Source organism: Elephantulus edwardii, unplaced genomic scaffold, assembly GCF_000299155.1.
Source record: "Elephantulus edwardii isolate Elephantulus edwardi_28Jun2011 unplaced genomic scaffold, EleEdw1.0 scaffold00214, whole genome shotgun sequence".
Lineage (NCBI taxonomy): Eukaryota > Metazoa > Chordata > Mammalia > Macroscelidea > Macroscelididae > Elephantulus > Elephantulus edwardii.
The window spans coordinates 4,919,912-4,935,675 of record NW_006399964.1 but is presented as its reverse complement, the minus strand read 5'-3'; the positions used below and the strand labels follow the sequence as shown (position 1 = coordinate 4,935,675).

The following is a 15,764-nucleotide window of genomic DNA, read 5'->3' as shown; positions in this document are numbered from 1 at the left end:
CAGGAAATCAGGAGACAAATCACATTGGGAAAGTTGGCTGTGAGGGACCTCTCAAGAGTACTGAAGAGCAATGATGTCAGGCTGGAGACTAAGGTGCACCTGATCCGGGCTATAGTCTTCGCAATTACGTGCTATGCATCAGAGAGTTGGACAGTGAATAGGGTTGATAGAAAGAGGGTTGATGCCTTTGAGCTGTGGTGCTGGAAAAGTGTGTTGAATATACCATGGACTGCTAGTAGAACAAACAGGTTTGTCCTGGAGAGGGTGAAGCCAGAGTGTTCCCTGGAGTCAAGGATTCTGAAGCTTTGTCTGACTTATTTTGGGCATGTTGCAAGGAGGGATTGGTCCTTGGAGAGGGACATCATGTTTGGCAGAGTGGAGAGGAGGCGAAGGAGAGGAAGACCTTTGGTGAGATGGATCGATTCTGTGACTGGAGCGGTGGGAATAAGTGCATTTGAGATGGCTAGGTTGTCACAGGATAGAACAGCATTTAGAGCTCTTGTACATAGGGTCGCTATGAGTCGCAAGCGACTCGATGGCACATAACAACAACAACAACATCTGGAGGACAAGTGTCTGGCTAATTGACTGGAAGAGATCTGATAGAGTGTGGAAATTATCGAACAATACCACATACACAAGCAAAATTCTGCTGAAGATTATAAAAAAATTACTAGAACAGTACATTAGCTGAGAACTTCCAGAAATACAAGCTGGTTTTAGAAGAGATTGTGGCACTAGAGACACTATCATCAATGTCAGATGGCTCTTGGCAGAGCGCAAAGAATACCAGAGTCTGTCTATGTTTCATTGACTATGCAAAGGCATTTGACTGTGTAGGTCACAACAAACTGTCTCTAATCTCAAGAGGAATGGACATCCCAGAATACTTGTTTGTGCTCATGTGAAACCTATACTTGAAACAGGACGCAGTCTTCAGAATAGAACAAGGAAACATTGCATAGTTCAAAATTAAGAAAAGAGAATATCAGAATACGTCCTGTCTCCATACCTTTCTAATCTATATGATCTATATAGATCATTCGAGAGGCTGGACTTTATGATGAGGAGTGTGGAATCAGGATTGGAGGAAGACTCATCAACAACCTGCACTACATAGATGACACGACCTTACTTGACATTAACTAAGGAGGACCTGAAGGATTTGCTGCAGAAGGTCAAGGATTGTAGTCTTCAATATGGATTGAAGCTCAACATCAAGAAGACAAAGATTCTCACCATTGGGCCAATTGGCAGCATCATGGTGGATGGAGAAGAGATGGAGGTTGTTGTTAACAATGTCAGCTTACTCAGCTCCACAATCTTACTCTTAGCAACATAAGTCAGGAAATCAAAAGATGAATTGCACTTGGGGAAGTCTGCTGTCAGGGACCTCTCTAGCATCCTGAGGAACAATGACATCAGTCTAGAGACTAAGGTGTGCCTGATCCACGCCATGGTCTTCGCAATAACTTGTTATGCATCAGACAGCTGGACAGTGACTAAAAATGATAGAAGAAGCATCGATGCCTTTGAGTTGTGGTGCTGGAGAACAGTCTTGAACACACCAAGACTACCAAGAAAACACCTGTCTTGGAGAGGGTGAAACCAAGTCTCTCCTTGGAAGCTAGGATTTTGAAGCTCCATCTCACATACTTTGGGCACATGGCCAAGAGGGACCAGTCCTTGGAGAGGGTCATCATGCTCAGAAGGGTGGAGGAACAACATAGGGATGAAAGACTCTGGATGAGATGGCTTGACACTGTAACTTGGGCAATGGGAGTAGGTGTGTCTGAGTCAGTGAGACTGGCTCAGGACAGGAAAGGCTTCAGAGCTGTTGTTCATAGGGTCGCTATGAGTCACAGTTGACTCAACAGCACATAAAAACAATTTTAATACAGAGTTCCTGGGTGCTATAGAGTTAACAGGCAAATCTTCTTATTGAGAGGTTGTACGTTCAGGTCCACCCAAAGGTGCCTTGGAAGAATGACTGAAAGATCAGCCAATGGAACCCCTTTGGAGTCCAACTCTCCTTAGATACACATGGGGTCATCACGAGGCAGAGTGAGTCAACTGGTAACTTGAGTTGGATGATGTAACAAAAGACAAATTTGGCACAAAATTGAACTTTGCCACCTCTTAATATTCAATGCAAAGACAGTACATTTTAATTCATTAATTTCATTTAACTTCCCCCCCTCCTTTTTCCAAGAGAGTGACGGAGGATGAGGAGGCCTCTCCCTTCCTGCCTCCCTCTGCTTGTTACTCTGCTGGGTTTCTCCTTAGGCTGTGTCGTTGATGTGTCAAGTTCATCACGTTTTATTTAGATTAACTGGTAAGCTTGGAAGTACTGTAAACAAGTTGATCAACTGTAGATCATACTGAAGATAAGAACAACTCCAAAAATAGTTTCTGGTCTCTCTGCGTTTCTGTTCTCCCAGTAATGAAGTTCCCTGCCTTTAATTATAGTTTGAGACACTGTGTTGAAATATTTAATCTCTGAGTAAGGGCTGGATTCTCATTTCCTAATTGGCATCTGTGTGTTTGGTCTCTCTGCGGAAGCCTGAATCTGGGAGTGAGCCCACGGACAGGAGCTATGAACCCTGGGGAATACATGTCTAATACCTGTCACCTTAGCACCGGCGAAAGACAACTAGGACAAACAGGGGAAGGGCAGATGGCATACACTTTATCATTTCACAAACTTTAATGCCGACCCAACAATGTGTTAGGGCTTACAAGCCAATCCAACCAACCCTGTGTGACAGGGCATGACGAGGTGTAATCGCTGCCTCGGAGAAGTCCTGGGCCACCAAGGACTGGGAGCAGTTCCCAGCGGGGAGTGTACTCTCCTCTGCGAGTGACCCAAAAGGCCTAAGAGCATAGGTTAGCAGGAGCAGGCGCAGGCACAGCTCACACGCTCTCCACCAGCGTTGCTCTGCGTTTTCTGGGGTGGGTAATCCACACACGTATCAGGATCTTCCCCCGCCCTGCCCCCACCCCACCAGGTTATTGTTAGCTCCGTGGTGTTTGAAAGGAGATGCCAATCATCGCTTGCAACACACCCTCTGCTCGGTGAGTCTGTGACACACTCGGGTGTGGGACTTACCAGCTCACATTCTCTGCATAATGCAGGTTTCCTTTGGCAGGTTGATCCCGCCTAAAGTTACAGGTGGGGGAAGGTGGAGCGGTAGGTGGAATTACAGAGCCTCCTGTGTCCCTTGAGATGAGAGACTATGTTGTAGACAGATGACTAGCTCTGTGGGCAAGCGAGCAGAAGCGTTCTTGCAACCACGGATGGAGAGAGAGCCTCTCCTTTCCCAGGGCGGCTAACAGGGGGCGGTGAAACCATGCAGACAGACACAAGGGTCCCTCGTTCAGCATCCCTCGATAAGTATTGTTAGAGGCTGTGGAAACCCCTGCTCACTTGCAGCCCACAGCGTTCTCAAGGGCCCTTGTCACTGAGCAAACAAGAGCCGTTCTTAACTCTAAATAGGAATAGCACCATGTAGACCTGAGGTTGGGGCTTTACTGTGACTCGGTTCTGCAGTCCCTTACCACCGGCTGCCACTCCCCTGGGCTAGCATCACAGGAGTCCCACAAAGGCCGCTCTCACTTGCCCTCCACTCTAGGCCCCGGCCTTGCTGATTGGCGTGGTGGCCTGGGTTTGCTCTTCACATTAGAGAACCAGAATGTGCTTCTCTTTCCACATCCAAAGGAGACTCAAGTCACACCCTGAGCACAGCACTTTCACTTCAGCCTTTCTCTTCCTGCAAAGAGCACGACTTTCTGCCTCATGTCACACAGGGGTTGAATGATATAGTCGGGGAGTGACAGCACCAGGAGGAGGACGTAGGTCTGTCAGACTCCAGAGGTCACATTCTTTCCACTTCCTCATTACACACACATACATGAGCGCGCGCACACGCTCGCGCAGGGCCTTCCACAAGGTTCCAAGTTTAAGGTAATGGAGTTCGTGGGTCTGCTCCATTCTAGGCACAGCTGACACTTAAGTTAGGCACGAGGGCCTAAGGTCTCTAGTCTCTTAAGAATCAATCACATCCCAGCTGGCTAAAGACTCACGGTGTTCTTTGGACCCCTTGTTGTGGCAAGGTATACTTTTATATATAAAAACCAAATGCTGTTGGGGGCCATCCAGGTGCCCACCATTCATAGAGACCCTATGAACAACAGACCTGAACCTATCAGGCACCATCCTCATGGACTCCACCATGCCCAAGCCCATTGGGTACTCACTGGGCCAATACATCTGGTTGAGGGTTCTCTCTTTTGCTGACCTTCTGCCTTTCACAGTATGATGTATTTTTCCAGGGACTAGCCCATCCTGACAACATGCCCATAGCATATTAGATGAAGTTGCACCATCTTTGCCTCTAAGAAGCACTCGGGTTATACTTCCTCCAAGATAGATTTATTTGTTCTTTGGGCATCTCATGGTATATTCAATACTCTTTCCTAGCACAATTCAAATTTATCAATTCTTCATGTCATCCTTATTCATTGTCCAACTTTCAGATGCATAGGAAGCAACTTTAAATATTGAGCTTGGATTAGGCACACCTTAGTCTTCAAACTGACATCACCGCTTCCCCCGCCCCCCCACACCCCAGAGAAGTCTGTGATGGCAGGTTTTTGCACCGTGACGCATCTTTTGATTTCTTGATTGCTGCTACCTTGGCATTGCTCATGGATCCGAGTAACATGAAATCATTGACCATTTCAATCATTCCTCTCTCACTCATGATAGTACCTACTAACCAAGTGGCGAGGAATTTTATTTTCTTAATGTTGAGCTGTAACTCATGTTGAAGGCTGTAGTTTTTGATCTTCTGTAGTAAGTGCTTCGAGTCCTCCTCTCAAGCAAGGTTGTGTCATCTGCATAACACAGGTTGTTGATGAATCTTCTGCCAGTCTTTATGCCATCTTCATATGGTCCAGACTCTTTACTTATTTGCTCTGCATATAGATTGAATAGGTATGGAGAAGAGATACCCGGATGCACACATTTTCTGATTTTTAAACCAGATGGTGCTCCCTTTTTCTAGTGCACAGCTGCTTTTTGGTCTGTGCATAGGTTCCGCATGAGCACAATGACACTCTGGGTTTCCCATCCTTCTCAATGTTAATTATAACTTTTTTATTACCTACACAATCAAGGGCCTTTGAATAATCAATAAAACTGACCTCAGCAATGATGGGCAGGCTGGCATTACTCCTTGGATGAGAGCTTGCTTTCCTTTCAAGCCCTCCTTCTTTGTATCTCAAGTCTCTTCTCCACACTCTCTCCTTTGTGACAAGCAGAAGGAGTGGCATAAAGCTTTCCAGAGAAAAGCCCAAGGCACGTACTTGCACACCTTTATTAGCTCTGTGATAAGAGCTCAGAGCACTTTGAACTTCTTAAACCAATGTTTCAGTTGTTCCTTACAACTTCCTCTAGGAAGGTGATCGATCACCTGCTCCTATAAACGGAGCTCAAGTCTACAGGACAATTTGGGCACAGGAATAAGAACCACATGTTACCCATGAATTTGGTTGGGTTATTTTACTATCTTGGGTTTTGTTTTTAGTGTGGTGCTTTTTGTTGGGGTTTTCTGTTGTTGTTGTTTATTTGGGGTTTTTTTCTTCTAAGGCTTAGAAGGGGATCCTTGGGTGGAATGAATGCTTAAGTGCTTAGCTACTGACTGGTTGGAAGTTCAGAGTCACCCAGAGGTGCTGCTGCATGAAGGCCTGGCAATGCACTTGCCATTGAAACCCCCATGGAGCATGGCTCTGCTCTGACACACAGGACCACATGGTTTGGGACTGGCTTGATGGAAACTGATGCCAGGAAGGGTTTGGCCAAGTATCACAACAGGGGGAGATGAAATCTCAAGAAAAAAAGAAAAGGATCCTGTCTTGTGAAGCTTATGATAAAATGAAGATGAAAATAACCAGTAAGCAAATTGTCATTGCTGTATACCGTTGGGTTGGAACTGACCCATAGTTGACCCTCTCATGAGTTTTCAGTGGCAGTAAAACATGTGGAAGGACATTGCTCATCTTTCTCCTGCCGAGCAACTGGCAGATTACAAATAAATGTGAAATTATAACTTGATGGCATAAGGTCAGTTTTATCATTTAAAAGGATGCAAACATATAACTATTGATTTTATTTTAAAAAAAAATATCTTTTCTATGTACAGTAAGGGAACTCTGGTGACCTGGTGGGTAAAAAGCCATGCTGCCAATACAAATGAAAGCAGTTCAAATCCACCAGCTGCTCTGAGAGAGAAGGATGAATGATCTCCTTCCACTGAAAAGCTGCTGGAGGGACAGCTATGGGTCGGTTCTGACTTAACGGCACGCAGCAGCACATGGATAATGTAAAGAATAAGAACATGAATGGGGAAGAAACAGCAGGATTCTCCAGAGCAGTTCTTCTGAGGCAGGAAAGAAGAAAGCAAGAGGGTGTGGAATCGGTACTCAAACAGGCTTGGGGCCATATTCAGTCTGTGTTTTGTTTATTTTAAAAGACATACACATGATCTGAATCTTATAGAAAGTTAATACCTGTTAACAGGGTTAATTCTAGGTTACAACCACGTAGATGCTTATTATATCATCCTCTGTGTCCTTCTGTGTTTCATCTTCTTCATAATAAATACGTTTATGCATCTTTTACAGAGTCTTAGTTACCTACTGCTGCTATAATGGAGTAACCACAAGTTCTATTCTCTGAAAGTTTAGGCGGTTTCAATTCCAAGTTCAGGGTGCTGGCTCAAGGACAAGGCTTTGTTTCTGGGTCTGGATGAAGGGCCTTGTTTCCTTCAGGATTTGCAGACCTGCCATTCCTGGAGACCCCACGTACCTTGTCCTTCTGAATCAAGGAGTTTCCCAGATCAGGGTCCTGAGCCCAAAAAGAACTCCACTCCTGGCTACTTTTAAAAATATATATATACTTAATAGTTTGCTGGTTTTATTGGTGGCAGAAGAAAAAAAGTATTTCATTTGTGAAAGGTGTTTACAATATTTAATTCAATATTTTTCATGTTTATTTTTCTTTCCCCAAATCTTCTTTTCTTTTCCTCCAGTACTAACATCCACCACAGCTGCATTTTATCCTGAAGGGGAAATAAGAGCTCTGTCAACAAGTCTTGACCAAGATGATTCATTCGATGCCTCCTACATCATGAGGATTCTTTTGTGTTAGTTTCGAGCACGGGGAGATTGGTAAAGCTGCTGCGTTGGCCAAGTAGACCGTCTTGGCTGCCATCAGCTTCTTGGCAGAACTCCAGAGTCTGCCCATAGCTGCCTTCCTCCCATGCCTCCATTTGATTGGCCTGATGTTGTTAAGAGCACCTCTTTATAGTTTCCATAATCAATGAATTTAACAACTGCTGTCATTGGTGACTTTTTTAATGGTAGTATTGAGCTTCCCAATCTCTTCTCACCCTCCGTTTAGCTCTCATAAGACCAAAGGTGATACAGACCACACCCTGGGGAAACTCCCTTACATCAGACAAGGCTGCAGCCTAATTACAGGTATTGTATCCACCTTGATCCCTTACAGTTGATTGGCTGATCGTATTTCATGGAGGATGATTAAATCATCACATAAATACCTGTAATCCTGCCTCATTTACATCAGAGTCTAGGATTTACAACACAGAAGAAATTTACATTATGTTGAGAATCATGGCTGTGCCAAATTGGCAGATATTTGTGGTGGGGGTTGGAGGAGGACAGAGTTCAATCTCTGACATACTATACTGATGATTACATGTTTAAAAGAAGAGTCATGTAGAGCTCTCAGAGTACAGAAGAGCCTTGGAGTGAGGCCTGGGGGCACAGGCAAGCCCACCTAAGAAGGGTCAGAGGTTTGCAGACCAGTTCAGAGAGCAGACCATACTAGCCTCCCCAGTGACAAAGTGGCACAGGCAGAGATGGCAGAGCCTTCAACTGGGGCAATCGTAGTGAACAGGAAGAGAAAATGTTAAGGGGCGTAGAGTCGTATGACTTGACGTGGTCTATTCATGAGGGAAGAGAGATGGGAACCAGACTGATGTCTGGGTGTGTAGCTTACACCATGGTGGACTGGTGAGTGCTGCTGGCATGTCAACGGTTTATTGTTTAAAATGGCTTTCCTCACCATTGACTTTGACTTTGATACATAGATGGGTGGGAATACGCAAACAGGATGTGTTAACCAGAGGCTAACACAAGACAGTTAGCTTGGGACTGTTGTTCCATGAAGCCAGAGCCAGAAGCCTTTGTCCAAGCTTTCTGGAGGACTGAGGGAAGATGCTTTGTAACACTCACCTAAGCCATGAGGTGGAAGGTCAAAGGGTCTGTGACCACACTTGAGAAGCTGTCTGGACTGAGGGTTTATGTCCTGCTGCTAAGTTTTATTATAGCCTGTTATCTCATCCCTAATAAACCCCATAACCAGGAGTGTAGTTCTGTGAAGTCTTTGTAGTCATTACAATGGATTTTGGACCCAGTAGAGCAGTAAAATTGGTACTGTAATTATATCGTGTAAGTAGATGTAGGAGCACCGAAGACCATGTTTGATCTTACAGGAATAGGTTTCGTACTGTCGGTGTTGTTGATGGGACATTTCTTTATGGCATTAGAAGTCAAAATGGGCCATCTTCGTGCTGCCTACACTCATTTTATAGCTATCTGGAGCCTTGGAATACTGAAAGAAGCCTGGATGTGGTGGAGAGAATCATGGATTTGTTCTTGAACCTCTTGATGTTGAAGTATCTTTGAGATGATCAAGGAAAATCAGGATACAATTTACAATGAAGTGGCAGTAGATATCCTGGCTACCAAAACTCCTCATTACTGCTCCTGTTCCATTGGTTGTTGGAAGGCTAGAGCCTGGCTGGCTTTTTCGTGCAACTTCTCTGTGACAAGAGTTTCGAATGTTCATGCCCAGGCTCAATGCTTTAGAATGTAAAATCAGAACAAAACTTGCAATATTACAGTGTGAGACCCTTTAGGATGTCCTCTCTAAAGCTGGCTGTGGTGAGCATCCCTGTTCACACCTGTAAGACTTGTGGAAGGATCACAGCTGGGTTTTTAGTTCTCAGTGTTCCACCTTCAAGCCTGTCGGATTTTATCTAACCTGAAACCTTGTGGGTTTCAAGGAACATTGGGTGGTTTGCATTTCATGTTGGGTCACTAACCAAAAAGTTCAATGCCAAAAGCTTTGAGAGAAGCCCTTTTCTTTCTATGGGAGAAAAATAGGCAGCTCCCTGTCAAAGAAATTTACAGCTTTGGAAACCTGATGGAAGATTGGCATAAATGGGAATTGACCAACCTTTTGAGAGTTTCAGTTCTTTGCTGAGTTCTAGGTCCTTTCATTTGGACTCTAGATGTAACCCGAAATTCAGCTTGCCTGTCCAGTGCCTGCTGTGCTAATTCAGACTTTACTAGAGGAGACAGTCCCCCTTTCTCCCTTACAGCAACTGGCGGATTTGAACTTCTGACCTTGCAGTTAGCAGTCTCAGTTATACACTAAACAACCGGAGCAGCTTAAGTTCACCTTAGAGACACGTTCTTTAATCAATTTGTTTGCAGCTGTTTCTACTCATTTTTTAGTGACTTCCTCTCTGGGATCTACCTCCAATACTATAACTACCCATGTTCATAGGGGTTTTGAAGGCCCGTGCAACTCGTCTTTTGATTTCCTGACTGCTGGTGCCAAGGATGTTGGTTGAGGATCCAAGAAAGATGAAATCATTAACAACCTTGATCTTTTCTCCATTTATGGGGGAGGAATTTTGTTTTCTTGATATTGAGATGCAATCCATATTGAAGGCCACAATCCTTTACCTTCTGCAACAAATGCTTCAAGTTCTCCTTAGATACAGAAAGCCTTAAAAAAATAGGATACATAGAGTCACTGTACCAAACAGAAACGTTGAGCCATTTCAGGAAGTAGCTTTTGATCAAGAACCAAGGACAATGAAGGAAGAAGTTGAAGGAAGAAGTTCAAATTTCTCCAAAGGCATTGGCAAAAAATAAGGCCTCAGAAATTATTAATGACATATTAGTTGAAATGTTTCAACAAACAGATGCTGCCTTGAACTTGCTCACCAGCCTATGCCAAGAAATTTGGAAAACAGCTACTCACCTAAGTGAAAGAGATCCATATTTATTTTTATTCCACATAAAGATCATCTATAGAGTGTGAAAACTATAAAACAATCTCATTAATATTACATGCAAGCAAAATCTTTTTTTTTTTAAATTTAGGTTGTTTATTTTTCATTTCAATGAACATCTACAGAGATTTTGGGATTCCATTCATTCATTGTTGCACCCTTCTCCCCGCACAAACCCCTTCCCCCTCCCATTTGCTCCTCTCCTTGAAAAGCAAAAGAAAAACTCCCTCATTGGTACACAATCCCCCCCCCCGCACCTCCCCAAACCCCACCCCCTACCCCCAAATATAATCCACTCTGCAAGCAAAATCTTAATGTAGATTGTTTAAAAAAAAAGTTGCAACAATATACTGATAGGGAACTTCCAGAAATTCCAACAGGTTTCAAAAGAGACCATGGAATGAGGGTTATTATTGCTAATGTTAGATGAATAGAGAGAATACCATAAAGATGTTTCCTTGTGTTTTCTTGATTATGCCAAGGCCTTTGTCTGTGGGATCATAAAAAATTACAACAAACATCGAGAAATACAGAAATCTCAGAACACTTAATTGTGCTCATGTGAAACTTAGACATGGATCGAGAAGCGGTTTTCTGAGCAAAGAGAGAGAACACTGCGTGGTTTAAAGTCAGGAAAGATGTGCATCAGGGTTGGACTCTTTCTCCATACCTAGTCAATCTGTGTGCTGAGCATATCATTTGAGAAGCTACACTAAATAAAAAAAGATTTGGAAGCATCAGAATTGAAGGAAGATTCATTAAGAACCTATTTTATGCAGATGACACAGCTTTGCTTACTCTCGAAGCACTTACTGAGGAAACTCAGACTACAGCCTTCAATATTATTATCTCAACAGCAAGAAAACAAAGATCCTCACCAGTGGACCAACAGACAAGATTATGATAGATGGAGAGAAGATTAGGGTTGTCAATAATTTCATTTTACTTGGATCCACAATCAAAAGCCATAGTAACAGCAGTTTTAAAAAAACCTCAAAAATATGTTGCATTTTCCCGTCTGCTGTCAAGGACCTCCAAAAGTGCTAATGAACAAAGATGTCAGTTTTAAGATGAAGGCACCAAGCCACAGTATTTTCAATTATTTCCTATGCATTTGAAAATAGGACAGCAAATAAGGATAATAGAATAATCATTGATGCACTCGAATTGTGGCTTAGAGCAGAGTAGTGGATACCCCACTGAGTGGCAAAAGAACAAATGAGTCTGTCTTGGAGGAAGGGCAGCCATAGTGTTCTTTAAAAGCAAGGATGGTGAAACTTCATCTTACATAAGTTGGGCATGCTGTCAGGAGGGGTTAGTCCTTGGAAACAGAAAGAGTCGGAAAGGTGGAGACATGTGGGAAAGGTGGAAGGTCAGAGGGAGAGACGTAGACCCTCAATGAGATGGACTGACAGAGTGACTTTAACATGCCCAAGCATGGTGGGTGTGGTAGGGACAGACCAAGGTTCCAGTCTACTGTTTATAGGGTCACTGTGAGGGATAGTCAACTTGACAGCACATAACGACAACTGTAGTAGACAGACTCTTACAGTGGCTCCCATGACCTCCCTTCTGGTCCTCATACCTTGTTTAACTTCACTTCCTGAGTGCAGTAGGGCCCAGGACAATGGCTAGCTAATAGAAGAACATGGGCAAGGAGCTGAGATGTTAACGCCTGAGATGGGATTCTGTTGCGTTATTTAATTTTATGTTTTAAAATCTGCCTTCCTAGCTCATTTTCTCTGTTTCTGGTTGTGAAACAATGAGTCGCTTGTGAGAGACCAGTGGAGAGACTCTCTTACCAGAGGCTGACAGTGACCTGGGAGGTCTGGTAGCCTAGTGGTTAAGGAGTTGTGCTGCTATGGTCAAATCCACCCGCTGCCCCATGGGAGAAAGATGAGCAAACTCCTCCAAAGGATTGACAACCTCTGAAAACTCACCAGAGAGCCAACTCTGAGTCCACAGCAAGTGTTTTGTTGAGCTGACAGCAGGTAAAATCTGAACCCTTGCTGGACTGCAGGGAGGCACTGGATTCCACCACTAACCTGAGCGAGCATGGAAGCAGCCCCACCTCCTATCTCCAGTCCAAGCCTTGGGTTACACTGCGAAGGACTGCTGTGGGCCTACTGCTGTGCATGCTTGATTCCTCCACGGAGGTCAGGGCAGACCTGCCCAAGGTTCCCTGGGCTGTAACGATTATGGGAGCGGATTGGCAGGGCTTTCCTCCCTCATGGGTTCAATCTGTCACTTAGCAAAACGAGTGCTTGATCATGGTGCCTCAGATACAAGCACACCCAGCACACCCAGTCACTGGAAGAGGAGTTTTCCTAAAGGGGAAAGTTTCCATGTTCACATCAAAGCCTTGGTCCAACCTGAGCTCAGAGGCATCCTCGTTCTGCCCAAGGAGGAAGAGTGCCAAGTGTTTGAGGGCTTGCTCCTGGGCTGGTTGCCAGGAAATAAAGGACTTCCAAATTTAGGATTTAGGTGACAACTTTAGCAGTAGGGGAAGAGCAGGAACTGAGTTCTCTTTGGCCCCTTCCCTCCTCACCCTGTCCCCTCTGCATCCTTCCTTTCCAGCTTGCCTACTCTGCTCCTTGAGAGCAGTTTCAATGGCCCCATGAGGCCACCTGTCCCTAAGCGAAGACCTTATTTTCCTGCTGCACTTTGTATTTTCTTTTCTTTTTTTTTGTTTGTTTATTTCCATGATGTTCTTTTTTTTTAATTATTATTAAATTTTATTAGTTTCAATGAACATTCACAGGGATTCTGGGCTTTCACTCCTTCATTGCCGCACCATTCTCTCCACCCTCCTCCCCAGTTTGTTCTTCTTCCCCGCCATCCGAATGTCTGTTTTAATTGTCCAATTGCCACAGTGCTTGTCAAAGTCAGTTCTGATTAATCTCCTTTGTCAGTGTGCCCTTTACCATTCCCTATCACTCCTCCCTGAGAGAGACTTCACCCTGAGTCATAAGGAAAAGGGGATGGCGTATTCTCTTAGCTACTTCCTGCTGAAAAGGGACGCTGTGGGTTTCAGGGTGAAGATCTTCTCTCACTACTCTAAAGGGCCCCTTTGGCAATAGGAAACACATAGACTATTATGGAGATTGATTTTGGAATTTAGATGCACTCTCCATGATGTTCTTTACTGCATTTATTGAGGATGCGACATAACAATTGTGAACAAAGTAAAATCATGTACAGTATCTGCCAGCTTCTGCTACTTTAAAGCAGTCTTAAAGACTAGAGAATCAGAAAGATTAGAGGCTGTCTGGGCCAAGGCGTGGTGCCAGGGAATGCTTACAAATGGGCAGGAGTCATTGTCCTTGGATAGAAAAATCACAAGACCAAACCCATTGTTACTGAGCCGACACACCAACTCCCAGGGACCCCACTGGACAGAGTGGAGCTGCCCACAGGGTTTCTAAGGCTTCAAATCTTCACAGAAGCAGAATGTCAAGTCTTCCTTCTGAGGAGCAGTTAGTGAAAGGAATTGCTGACTTTTCCACTAGCAGCTGAGCTCTTTGCTACTTTGCCACCAGAGGTGCTTGGATTGATATAAACTTTCTAAAAGCAGATTGTAGGACTCTGTAAACTTAGCAAAAATCACTGAATTGTAAATGAAAACCAAGTTAATTCAGTGGCCTATAAATTATATTTCAGTAGAAATGACCCATTAAAAACATGGCCAGAGAGACACCTCTTTATTAACAGAGATAAGAGTGGTCCCATGTCCTGCTGCAGGCAAGGGCTCTCACCTCAGAAGGTGCCCATGAGGCCTCCACTGGTCACTCATGTATCCAGTCAGCTTCTGCAGCTCAGGTGCAGTATCCTCCCCTACACTTAGACCACCTCTTCTGCTACAGGTGAACACAGGCCCTGCCCAGTCTCCATCTGCCCTTTCTTGTGTCCCATATTCTGGGGTCTGGTAGTTAACTGCCAGGGAGGCCAGCAGGGCTACACAATGCAGAAGGGACTCCTTTAGGCACTGTACACAGTGTGGCTTCTATTTCTTTCGGGGATTTATGAAGGCATTGAGCACAGTGTGATTTTTTAGGCAAGTGAAATGAATACAAGGAAATATATCTGGACCTGAGAGATGTGCTTCTGAAGTTAATGATGAGTACGATGGACAGAAAGAGCATTTAAAGTAACACCACATCTCTCACCGACATTCTCCTGTTTTTTGCCTCATGTTCCTCAGTCTTCTCTCAGCCTCTGGTAGGGGCTCATGCTCAGGGGCTGCTGGACAGCCCTTTTGAGGGTTTCACTTTGGTTGGTGTCCACCAAGTACATGACTCCCTACCTGGTGGTAAGTGGCAGGAAAGGGCCCTGGATCGCACAGCACAGGAGAGTGTCCCAAGAACAGAGAACAGTGTGGTCTGTCACACCATTTCCGCACACAACTGCAGAAAGCACAGGTGCAGAGGGCGTCAGGCAAGCAGAGGCAGATCTGAGAACCTCTGAGACTATGCAGCGGGCAGCCCAGGCTCAGGTGGGTTCCTGCCACGCAGAGGAAGCTGGAGCAGCGAGGACCACCGTAGGCCTGGGGAATCCATCTAAGGCAACTGTTTATTATATTCCTTTGTATTTTGTGATTACTGAAATTGTAACAGACAAGCCTATCACTCACCTGTTAATTACGACATCAGCCTTCTTTCCACTTAAAAATCTTGCTGCTTCTAGGGAAACCTGAGGGGTGATCTCTAAGGAGAGAAAAGAGAAAGGGGAAGCAGAGGGAGGGAAGCAGAAAACTAGAGGCCAGCCCCACTTCTGCAGCCTGATCTGAGCCACTTGGGACAGGGATCAGCCAGAAACCCCAGACTGCTCGTGGTCACTGGACGTGCTGAACTGCCGCTCCACTTTCTTTTGGTCCTTGATTTTGAGCCCAATGTCTATGCTTTTCTCAAAGACGTTCACCAGCACAGACTCTGTCAGGATGGAGGCCAGGATCTGCTCAAAGGAGATGCACCAGTCGGCGTCAACGGTGCCTTCACAGCGAGCAGTGGCCATGTGGTTGCTTATGTATTTTCTTTTTTCAAAATTTTGTTTGTCTTACACTTTTCCTTTGTTCTGGGAGGTCCACTGAGTGCTCCGGATTCATCATGCATTCATTCAACAAACACTCTAAATGACTGGTATGCAGAGCATTGCCATTGTTGGGTGTCCTCCAGTTGACCTGGCATCCCAACGGCACCCTCCTTGCACTTCTTCCAAGATAGATTTGTTGCTCTTTTGGCAGCCCACGGGATATTCCATTGTCATCAGCAGCACCACACACCAAAAGCATAAATTCTCTGGTCATCTCATTCACTGCCCAATTTTCAGGTGCATATGTTAAAAAATGGTACAGGATAGGTACCAAATGTTCTGTCTGTGGAGTGAACAAATACATATTTGGAATGTTTATTATATTCCTTTGTATTTTGTGATTATTGAAATTGTAACAGACAAGCCTATCACTCACCTGTTAATTACGACATGAGAAACTATGCCATTAACTTATTTAACAGTGTTTACTTGCATTACCCTCCTTTTTAGTGTTTGCTGTTTAAGAAATCCTTTGCCATCCTGAGGTCAAAGAAAACATTTTTA

General features: G+C 44.5%; 1 pseudogene; it reads right to left on the bottom strand.

Moving 5' to 3' along the window:
* LOC102865470 overlaps positions 1-15,182 on the bottom strand; it is a 24,889-nt pseudogene extending 9,707 nt beyond the window's left edge.
* Between the last annotated feature and the right edge of the window lie 582 nt (positions 15,183-15,764).